This window comes from Pteropus alecto, unplaced genomic scaffold (assembly GCF_000325575.1).
Source record: "Pteropus alecto unplaced genomic scaffold, ASM32557v1 scaffold3, whole genome shotgun sequence".
Classification (NCBI taxonomy): Eukaryota; Metazoa; Chordata; class Mammalia; order Chiroptera; family Pteropodidae; genus Pteropus; species Pteropus alecto.
This window is the reverse complement of record NW_006442484.1, coordinates 57193121-57204462: the sequence shown is the minus strand read 5'-3', so window position 1 is coordinate 57204462 and position 11342 is coordinate 57193121. Positions and strand designations below refer to the sequence as shown.

General features: G+C 37.0%; 1 long non-coding RNA gene across 1 annotated transcript in view; it reads right to left on the bottom strand.

Moving 5' to 3' along the window:
• LOC112470276 overlaps window positions 1-11342 on the bottom strand; it is a 44203-nt gene that overhangs the window by 31987 nt on the left and 874 nt on the right. Inside the window, exon 2 of the long non-coding RNA XR_003042916.1 lies at window positions 4575-4636. This is a non-coding gene — a long non-coding RNA (uncharacterized LOC112470276). The remainder of the gene's footprint in view (window positions 1-4574; window positions 4637-11342) is intronic.

Genomic DNA, 11342 nt, shown 5'->3' with positions numbered 1-11342 from the left:
ACAGATTTGTGAAAATATCTTTATTGCCAGGCATTGGCGAACAGACAGAAGTATGCCCAAAATATTAAAGGGCAGTATATATGGCAATGCTCACTTCAATAAAATATTTTCTAGAAAATAGATACTTATTTTCTTTTGCTTTATTTCAGCACTTACTGACGACCTTCAAACATGTAATTTTGTACCAAAGGAGGTACAACTTCCATGACAGTGAGCCAGGGTAGAGGAAATGACCACTGTGGTTTGTTATGCCAAGTCATCCTCTCCTTGTTAATTACTACACATGCTTTATAAATCACTCTCTTATGTGTTTAATAGCATGAGTCAGTTTCTCCAAAACCTTATCGTCTAAGAATGAGTGGATAAGATTAAACTTCTGGACCTACGAACTGGAGAATTTGATATTTTAGACCACATGACTCTGGTGGACAGAGTGGAAGGTCAGCTCATGACAATTCCTGCCATTTTAATACCACGGTGATAAGCTCTTAAAGCTGGCCCAGAGAGTTTACACGATATTTCCCGTGTTTTCATAAGCTCTTCAGGAAAACCACCCAGTACTTCCTTGCTCCTGGCTGCTCCTGCATCCAGACTGATTATCTTTAGAGGATGTGCTTTTTAAACTCTGTCTTTTCAGCTTCTCCTCGGCTCTTGCCTGGTTGTGACTTCCTTCTTTCCTGACCTATAGCCAAGCTTGAGCAGATTCTGTGAAGAACTCTCCTTTTCTTTGTTTTACTTCCATCTTCCCAATGATTGTCAATGTTTCTGTGCCCAAGAAGAGCTTCCAGAAGCCCATCAGTCACGCCCTTCGTGTGGCATATGACAGCCTGAAGCAGCCAGCTGGCCTCCCTTTTTGATAACTTTTTTAATGACAGCTTTTTAGAGATAAAAAAGCTTTTTTAGTTTCAGATCTGATTGTAATAAAACTGCACGGTTTCTAGTAAATAAGAACCAAATTGAGACGGCCTCTGCCCAGATCTTACTAATTTGTAGTTTTGGAAACTGGAAGTATATTGGACTCAAGTTTACCTCTAAGCTGTTTAAATAAAAAAGAAGGTCACTAAACATATGAGCAGCATGAATAAAATTTAAAGAGCTTGATTTTAAATACATTTTATTTTAAATACATTAACACATAAATCATATGCATTCAAAAGAGTCCTAATGTATCAGAACTTATCTATCCATTACAAGAAGATTCCAATAGCACTTAAACTTAGAAATGCTTTTGTAGCAATCAGTTCAACTTACCACACATACTTGAAAATAATATAATTGCATTAAAAAAAGATCCTATAATTTAGATAATATTTTTCTCTAATTTAGATTGGGTTTCCTTCCATTTAAACTAAATTAGTTTAATTTTATGTCAGAGATATTTACACCAGTTTCATCTGCTGGCTTCATTACCCTTTCTCTGCCCTGATTCTTTTAAAGGTCAATCCCTGAACTGGAAAAACTCCATCTTCCTACATTTTCATTTCTCTTACACCCTGTAGGGTGCCATTAGAAGTGAGAGGTGGACATGCCTAATCACTATAGTAGATCATGGTTCTCGGTAGCTGCTGCAGTGAACTGTATACACTAGTTACAATGTCTAAAATGCAGACCAACCACACCTTTCCTTAAAAGGCTCTTCAGATATAGGTGAACATCAGCTTTCACAATACTTGAAAACTCAAACACACATCAAGCCTCCTTTGTGCTCCTAGAATTTTGTGCCTTTTTTTCTATTACAATACTTAACCTGCCTTTATTCCCATTGGGTATGTATTTCATTGAAAGCTTCTCCACATCTTTAACTTTGTATTTTCCTCAACTCCACCCTAATGTCCTGTCAAAGGGTCTTGAATGTAGGAAACCATTAATAAATGTTTACTGAATTGAATTAGATCATCCAGTCAAACCCTTCATATTACATAAAAGGACACTCATTTTCTCAAGGTTGAGTACTCAGTGTCATCCAGATAGTGTCAGAGCTGAAACTCAAGTTCAGGTCTTTTGACTTCATAATCCACTCAAATGCCATACTTTGTCAGACTACCTTGGCTGTGAGCAGAGGTGAAATCTAGTATCCGAAAGATGCTGTGTTGTTTGTTTCAGGTTTTTATTTATATATTGTTTTCATGGGTATTTTTTGTGTCTGTTTTGTTTTAAGTTTGTTTGTTTGTTTGTTTTTTAAATGAAAGGAATGGTTGTGGATGAGAGGGGACCTATAGCCTCTTGGACTATGAGAGAGAGCCATAAACCCTCTTCTCTATCTGTTCAAGATGATTGTGTGCCGGGCTTGAGGTATAAGCTGGGCAAGGAGGGCAGCTGGAAGTTCTGGGAGAGGTCATAGGTTAGGACCTGTGACTTATCCACCCGACCTAGAAAGACTCTTGGACCCAACTGAAGCTCATCCTAAGGGCTGGCGGGCATGGGGAGACCTGGACTCCTAGTCACAATGTGGCACCCCAGGCCCAGCCCAGGTCTGTTCTTACTCCAGGAGGAGAAAGAGGTGACGCCGTCCATCCATTGGAGGGTACATTACTGTGGGGCAGAGTGGCTGATCCCTCATTCCTGGACATCTCAGATCCACAAGTTTGTCAGTATTGTTTTTAAAATTGAGAATCTGAAACAGTGCTAGCAAACTACACTGCAAAAATGTCTTAATGAGTTCATTAAATTATAAAATGTTATCACAAGTAAAGGCCTTAGAAATCAAGTGGACAAGTTTTACAAACGAAGAAAGAAAAGCCTGAAGACACAAAGTTCCTTGCATTATAATACATTCCATAATGTTTGCCATTAATCAGGCCGGATATTATGACTGTGTCTAAGCAACAGCCTAAAATCGTTTTAGAAAGAGATACTCAAAATACGTTTTAATAAAGCAGTCATACACATGAGGACGACCAGCTAAACCCTTACTCCCTCAGCACTTGTCGCCTATGCTTGTTACCTGGATTTCTGGCTTACTCAGTAGTTATTTATTTTTCCAATTGGAACAGAGCCATAGCTTCAACTAAGACAACAGTTCTTTGAGGCCAACAAATGTGAGCCCAGAGAGAGAGGAATTTGGAATCACACATTTTTAGCATTCACAGATAATTCAAGATACTTCGAGTGCTTTCCAAGTGTAACCTACCAGGCAAGTGCTTCTTGCTACCACCATTATTCACCAACAAAAAATATTTTATTACTAAAATGTGTTGCATTGCCATAATATTTTTGATAATAAACATTTATATGTATGGGTTCTATATAGATATTGCCTCATTTTAACCAGGGACCCTAAATTTTAACATGAATATGTAAAAATTACAGAAAAATGATTAGTAGGTAATTTATAGAAATCCATTATGTGAATGTTTATTAACTCAAAAAACAGAACAGAATGAGAGGAAATGGTTTTATATTGCTACAATAAGGATTTAAATTATCTATGAAGAACTTCCTGACAAATAACAGACGTGGTTACCAAAATGGTTTTGGAATTTCCTTCTTTAAAACTTTCAAATTAATATAACTTCCTTTTAAGACAGGGTGAGAAGTTTTTGTTGTTGTCTTTGTGTGTGTGTGTGTGTGTGTGTTTAATAACTGATAAAATTCTTAGTGTTCATTCATCACGATACCTCAAGGAACAAAGTAGACCTCAAAAATAGCTATTTAAAAATAAGACATTAAACTCTGAAACAGGTGACTATTAAACTCCATAATTTTCTTCTTAAGGGAGATTTAAGTTCAATAAACAGCGTCATAATACAGGGGGAGAGGGAGGGAAAACAGAGGCGGCAGCTGGGGAAGAAAGCTCTGTCGAGGAGGGAAGAGAGGAGGAAGGAAGAGAGCGCCACGTTAATCTGCTCATCTCACAGCTCTTTCAGGGCCCTGGGCCTCTCCAAGCATCAGTAAATCCCGAAAAAAAAAAAAAAAACCAGCAGAATTCCCTCCCACTTCCTTCAACTATTGTTTTTCAAGGTCTTACAGTATCTTGAGACAATGTCAATGAAAAGCACTGAATTATAAAAAAGACGTTACTATTAAGTTACTCTTCTAATTTAAATCTCTTTGCCTCAATTCCTGTTTGCTTTAGGGTTCTGTAATGAGAAAAGCAAATGCTAAGGTTACTGCGAGGTTAAGGGGTTTCCTGAGACTGAAAAGGGACAACTTCAACGCCTCATTAGGTATTGCCTTGCATTGTCTTCTAATTGCTTCTTGTGCGTAAATCTCACTTTTCCCAAAAGACTTTGAACTTCTCCAGGACAAAGACCTTGATACAAGCTTTTTCGTATTGTCTAAGTCTATACTGAGCATGTAGCAACTCACTGAAACTAGTTAATTAATTTTTTAGGGGGAAAGTTGAGGCACCCCCACACATTTCTTCTGAGTACACCACAAAGTACTCTGTAATGAGCAAGTCAGAAAGGGAAAGCCAGTCTTAATTTTGAATATGGCATATGCAATGCAAGACATGAACATATTTTTGAAAAAAAAAATTAAATTACGTCTTTGAAGCTAAGAAGCTAAATTAGACAGTAGCATTAAGAATTTTTATTTAATTAATTTGTGTATTTAACACATATGCTACTTACCATGTTACATGCACTGGTCCAAGCTTTTCACAAACATTAACTCATTTAAACTTCATGAAAACCTATAATAATAAGGATTATTATTATCCTCATTTTATAATAAGAAAGAAAAAGCAATTTGACCAAAGTCATAAAACCTGAAATTTGAACCTGAGAAGTCTAGCTTGAGAATCTATCCTCTTAGCTATTATTCTCTGTGCAAGCTAAATCACCCGGGCAGGGGTAATGAGAAAGAAACAGAGAAAGAGAGAGAGAGGGAGAGAGCAGTAATGAACAGGTGGAGCACAGAAGATTTTTAGAGGAGTGAAATGGTTCTTCTGTATGCAGGAGGAAGAGCTGCCATCTTCAATCTTTAATTCAGTGGTTTCTGTTTCTGCATCTAAGCCAGGTTTGCCCTCTCCTAGGAAAAACATGGGGAAAAAAGGAATAGAAATCAGTGGAGCACATTCCCAATCCTTCGAAGGGTAGCATTCGGAAGTGGCCCATATCACTTCTGCTTACATCCTTTGAACAGAACTTGTTGACACATCCACACCTAGCTTAAAGAGAACCTGGAAGAGTAATCTTTACTTTAGCTAGGTGTACATGTGCCCACCTAAAATTCTATCACTGTGTTAAAAACACTGTAGTACTGCAGAAAAAGGCTCTCTCCTCTCACCTGGATTCTTGCAACATATCAGTGCTTAAATAGCCCTGTTTCATAAAGGACTTCCTTGACCATCCTAAAATTGTACCATCATCACCCTCTGGCTCCTTATTCTGCTTTATTTATCTTCATAGCACTGTCTGATCACACAGTACTTCTTATCACTGTCTGAAATCCCATTGTATTTTTAATTATCATCTGTCTTCACCCCCACCTGTCAGAGCATAAGCTCCATATGAACCAGGACTTTGTTTCTTGTTCATTCCTATTATTCCCATTGTCTAATTGTTGCTCGGTAATATTTGTTGAATGAATGAAGAAATAATAAATGAACAATGTTTTCTTACTCATCTCCTTGCCTCTGATTTTGACAATAAAACAAGATGAAAAAGAGTTTAGTTATCTTAACTGGCACCAGAATTCTTTTTAGGAAGGTAGGAAACTGTCTTTTATGATAATAATAATAACATATCTCCTTGGGGTAAAGGATAAAACCATGATCCTGTATTTGAGGAAAAATTTTCCTTCATAAAATGGACTGTAGAGGTAAGGAGAAAACAGAATACATGAAACTGGGAGGACAGAAACCAGTTAGATGAGAGCCATCTTCGTGACTGTGGCCCTAAAGTTTCATTAACATTCACTATGGTAGCGAAAGCTTTATGTGAGTAGATTCTGTGATGCTTAAAGCAGGGGTCGGAGTTCACAATTGGGAAGGTACGGAGCAGAATGAAAATGGCACATGGGGAAATTGAAATCTAAGAGGCAGAGGAGATCTCGAGAATGCAAGCTCCTCTAGAATTTCCAAAAATTGTGGCATTGCTTAAGTGACAGCACATGAGAAGTGGAGTGGAATCTACCTTTTATGTCAACACTACACATCATTTATGCTTCATCACTTTACATAGGATTTCCTTATATACTGCTGTATTTCACACTGACATCATGGATAGGTTATATGGGGACTTTGGTTGGGAGAGATTAAGGTTATATAATCATGTACTTTTCATTATTAATATTTCTTTTTTAAGTTTTTAAATTCTTCAATTACAGTTGACATTCAATATTATATTAATTTCAGGTATATAGCATAGTGGTTAGACATTTACATAGTTTACAAAGTGATCCTCCAATCACTTGCACTCGCCTCCAAGTCTTGCACTCGCCTGACACCATGTATAGTTATTACAATGTTATTGACTACAAACTGTACTTTACATCCCATGACTATTTTGTAACTGCCAATTTTGCTTCTTAATCTCTTCACCTTTTTCACCCAGTCCCCCAACGCTTTTTCCATCTGCAATCATCAGTTTGTTTTCTGTATGACTTTGTTTCTGTTTTGTTTGTTCATTTATTTTGTTTTTTAGATTTCACATATAAGTTAAATCATATAGTATTTGCCTTTCTCTGTCTTATTTCACCTAGCATAAGATTCTCTAGGTCCACCCATGTCATCACAAATAGTAAGATTTCATTCTTTGTATGGCCAAGTAATATTTCATTGTATATATGTACCACATCCTGTTTATCCATTCATCTTTCGATTGGAGCATTTAATCCATTTATATTTAAAGTAACTATTAAGAGGTGTGTAGTTATTGCCATTTTATTAATTGCTTTCTGATTTTTGTTGTTATTCTCTGCCCCTTTTTTATTCTCTTGCTCTCTTCTCTTGTATATTGATGATTTTCTGTAGTGTATGTTTGGATTCCTTTTTCTTTATTTCCCGTATATCTCTTGTAGATTTTTGATTTGTGGTTACCATGCGCTTCATAGACCAAGTTATGTTTATAGAAGTTTCCTTTAAGTTGTTGGCTGCTTAAGTTAAAACACTTTAGTGATTCTAAAATCGCTATCATTTTTACTCACTCCCTCCACATTTATATTTTCATCATTATTTTTTACTTCTTTTGTATGTATGTTTGTGTGTATCCCTTAATTTACTGTTGCAATTACACATGATCCTCCTACTTTTGCCTTTTAACCGTTATATTAGCTTTAGTGTTGGTCGATCCACTGCTTTTAATATGTGTTTGCCTTAGTCAGTGAGATATTTTTTTCTTTGTGATATTTTCTTACTCATCTTTTTAATTTCTTTCCTTCTTCTTAAAGAAGTCCCTTTCACATTTCTCGTAATACTGTTTTGGTGGTGATGAACTCCCTCAGATTTTTCTTGTCTGTGGAACACTCAACTCTCCACGTTTGCCTCTCGTGTCCCTGCCTATTAATTTTCTGTTGCTTTCAGAAGCTTCCACTTTCCTCTGGTCATTTCTGAAAAAAGACTTCCAAGTATTTTTGTTTTTTGTTTTTTACGATTTTTTTTTCCCTTGGACTTGTTTCTTTCAAACTGCGTGATCTTGGTCTAGTCACTTAATTTCTTCTGCTTCAGTTTCTTCACAGTTCTGGAGGCTGGAAGTCCAAGATCAGGGTGCCAGCACGGTCAGATGAGGGCCCTCTGCAGAGTCACAGTTTTCATTGTATCCTTATATGGTGGAAGGGCTCATCATTAATATTTCTAGTGAAAGTGAACATATAATTCCTCCGCACTTCCACAGCAAAGGATAAGGCAAGACCTCCAGGCCTTCCACAGACTGCATCCTCACCTTCACCTGTATCCACTGAAGGATGTACTATAGAGTTAAGCCAGATGTGGTTGGATGTTCCTTCAACTCCACCTTCCTTTTTGCCAAATTCTTTTTATCTTAGTTTATGATTATCCCTCCACCTTTGGTATCAAGCTCAGAGTTAAGACTTTCTTAAGGTAAGAACAATTACACAAAAATATTCATTTATTTGTTTTTTGTGAAATTATTTTAGGAGTTAAGTTTTAGAGCAGTAGTACATACAAAAAGTATTGGATGCAGAAGTCTGAGAACAAACTAGACTGGAAATAATAATTCTTAAAGAGCTGCATTTTCATTGCAAACTACATGTTCACAGTTATCTATTACTGTGTAACAAACCAGCCCAAAGCTTAGTGACATGAAACAAAAATCATTTTATTATGCATGAATTTTGTGGACTAGAAATTTAGGCAGGACACAGCAAGAATGGCACATCTCTGCTTTTCAGTGACTAGAGAGTCATATGTGCAGGGCAGGGGAAAGGAGGTATTCAAATGGCTGAAGATAGTTGACACATCTGAAAATAGCCAGGTATTTTTCTCTCCTCATAGCCTTTCCATGTGGCTATCTTAGGCTTCCTCACAGCATGGCAGTCTCAACAAAGTCAGATTTTTAAGACAGAGCTGGCTTCCCCTAGAGTTAGTGTCCCAAGAAACTGAGGAACAAATCACAAACCTTCCTATATCCTAGCTTCAGAAGTCCCAGCATGTTATTTCTGACACACTCTATTTGGCCAAGCAAGTCACTAAGGCTATTTCAGATATAAGGAAATGGGAATTAGATCCTACCTCTCAGTGGGAAGCGTAGCAAGGCCTAGAATGTCAGGATTCCCAAAGGGGTTTAAATGGAAAAGGCCAACCAAAGAAGACATTGAGCTGCCTCAGGTCTAGAAATTATGCTGAAGGGTGACCAAGCCTTGGGGCTTACTAATGATCCAAAATGGGAAACCTCACAGAGATTATGACTGATGCTCTAGCCTATAATAAAGCAAGCATTTTCCTGGAGTGATCTCTCTCCTTATATGACTTAGAGACCTGAGGTAACAGTAGGCAGCTGGCGATCAGTTGGAGGATTCAGACCTTTAACCATACCATTGTGACTAAAGCCCTCATGTAACCTGACTCCAGCATCACATCTGTACATCTGTACCCAATATTTGTCAACCTGCCTCCTTATCCCAGTAAAGTGGGAGTTTTTGAAGAGTAGCAGATATATGTCACTCATCTTTGCATTCTCAGTGTCTAGTACTTATTTCCCATTCAACGAACATTACCAACAGAACAATCCCTTGCTACATTTTATTGCTGCCATAATCCTTAAACACAACACTTTCACATGTTCAAAAACCTCTAGGAGCCTCCTATCTGCCATTGTATTAAGTTGAAATTCCACTACCTTATTTCTAAGGAACATGGTAGTATGTAATAAGTAGATTTAATTTCTCAAAAATTTTCTTTTAAGAGTTGATTGCTGACTTTCACTCATTTCTCTGACATAACTCAAACTTAATTCAGGGCAACTAAATGGTGAGTGTGGCCGCTCAGGTTTACCTCAAACTTTAACTGAACAACAATGCTTTCTTTTATTGCCTTTGCTTTCCCCATGTATAAACTCTTGATGCCCTTAGAGTTTGTGACCCAGTTTATTACTTAGTTACATGCTGTCTTGTACAGGACAGGTTTCCATTACATAGCTCCTGATCATTCCCATAATTGTAAGGTTGTGCAACCGAGCAAATTACATCACAGCATCAAACTATTCACTAATGAATTGATCACTTCTAAATATAATTTCCAAAAGACGTACTCGAAGTTCATAAAATGATTACTTCTGACAAGAAGTGAAAGGGAATGGAATGAAAATAGTGCTTGAAAGGGCTTTCAGCTTCATTTGTAATAGCTTTTGAAAGAACGTATTTAGGTTGAGGTAGATTGTTTCCAAAGATTGCTTCAACGATCTCTCGCACGTTGTTTCCCCTTTACCTTGGGACTTCACTACTCCTACCATAAAAAGGAGTCTCCTGTCCCCTTCAATCCAAGCTTGGCCTGTAATCTGCTTGGACTGATAGGATGTAGTAGAAGTGACAAGGGGAGAGTTCCAGAGCCTAGTCTTAAGAGACCTGGCAGCTTCTGTTTCCACTTCCTGGTAATCCTGAGGCATCATATAAAGAAGTCTGGTTTCTCTACTAGAGAGATCAGAGGAAGAGTCGCTGGAGGCTAAAATACTGAGGAGAGAGAAATCCCACATTCTACGCATGCCAGCTAAGGAGCCAGACATGTGCTGGAGACCACCTCAGATTCCATTACAGCTGAATGAACATGGCAGAGATGACCCATTCCAGCTGAGCCCTGCCGAGCCATTCACACAATCATGACTAAATAGAACTCATGACTGTTGTGTTTTTCAGTCTCCGAATTTGAGACTGGTTTGTTACACAGCAATAGAGAACTGTTAGGATATGTTACTTATGTTACTCAAAATTAATTTTAAAAAACAAATAAGCTCATTTGCAAACCTTTCTTCCTGTTTAACAACTAGCTTCTCTCCTTTCCCACCTCAACCTCATGTCTTTAATGTCACTATTCATCCAACAGAGTCTACAATATCCAACAATGCGATGCAAAATCAGTAGAAATCAATGCAAAATCAGGGCAACGTGATTATAACGTGAAATTGCAAGTCTTTCAAAATATGTAAGAAATCATGAAGTTGATGAAAGTAATGTTAGAGAAGCCATTGAATCATGGGCAACTTCTCTGACGAATGAGAATCTGCAGCTGGAATAGTTAACATTTAAAGAAGAAAAAATCCACACAGATGATGGCACAATAAGTGCTTCAAAAGAGAATGATTTGAATGTCAAAATTTAAGAAAGGCTCTTGGGAAACTGATGAAGCCTTCAAATATTTTTACAATAATGACTCTTTATGATTTGCCCACAGAAGTTAAATGTAAAGGGATATATCCTGATACCATATAATTTTGTTAGAAAATTATGCTTCTCAAAACCAGCACTTGATTCGTCTTTTGTTCTAATATTTAAAACATCATCGACCAATTAAATTTTGTTAAATTAAGATAAATTAATTTTAATAATTTTCTTACATTTTTAAAAAATAAAGTTCCAACCAAATCTTTTAATATTTTGTCCTTATTTTTTAAAAATAAATACTTTAAGTAGGTTTTGGGGTTACCAATTATCTGAGGAAATCGAGGGTCTCTAAATATCTTTAATTTGTCTCTCTAGGAGGTATACTCACTGAGGGCAAGGTCTTAGATCATGCTGTATTAGTATCTTCTTAATAGTTCATCAATCATAGAATTGAGCAGATAGTGGAAATTCACAAATTCAATAAATGTAACAACAAATGACCTGCTGATTGATCGGCTTACATGCAGATTTTGCCACTGTAGAATGGCACTTTTCCATTATCAATCCCTACCCAATATGAGCTGGCATTTGTTCTTCTCAAAACTGTTCATAGAAGGCCTATT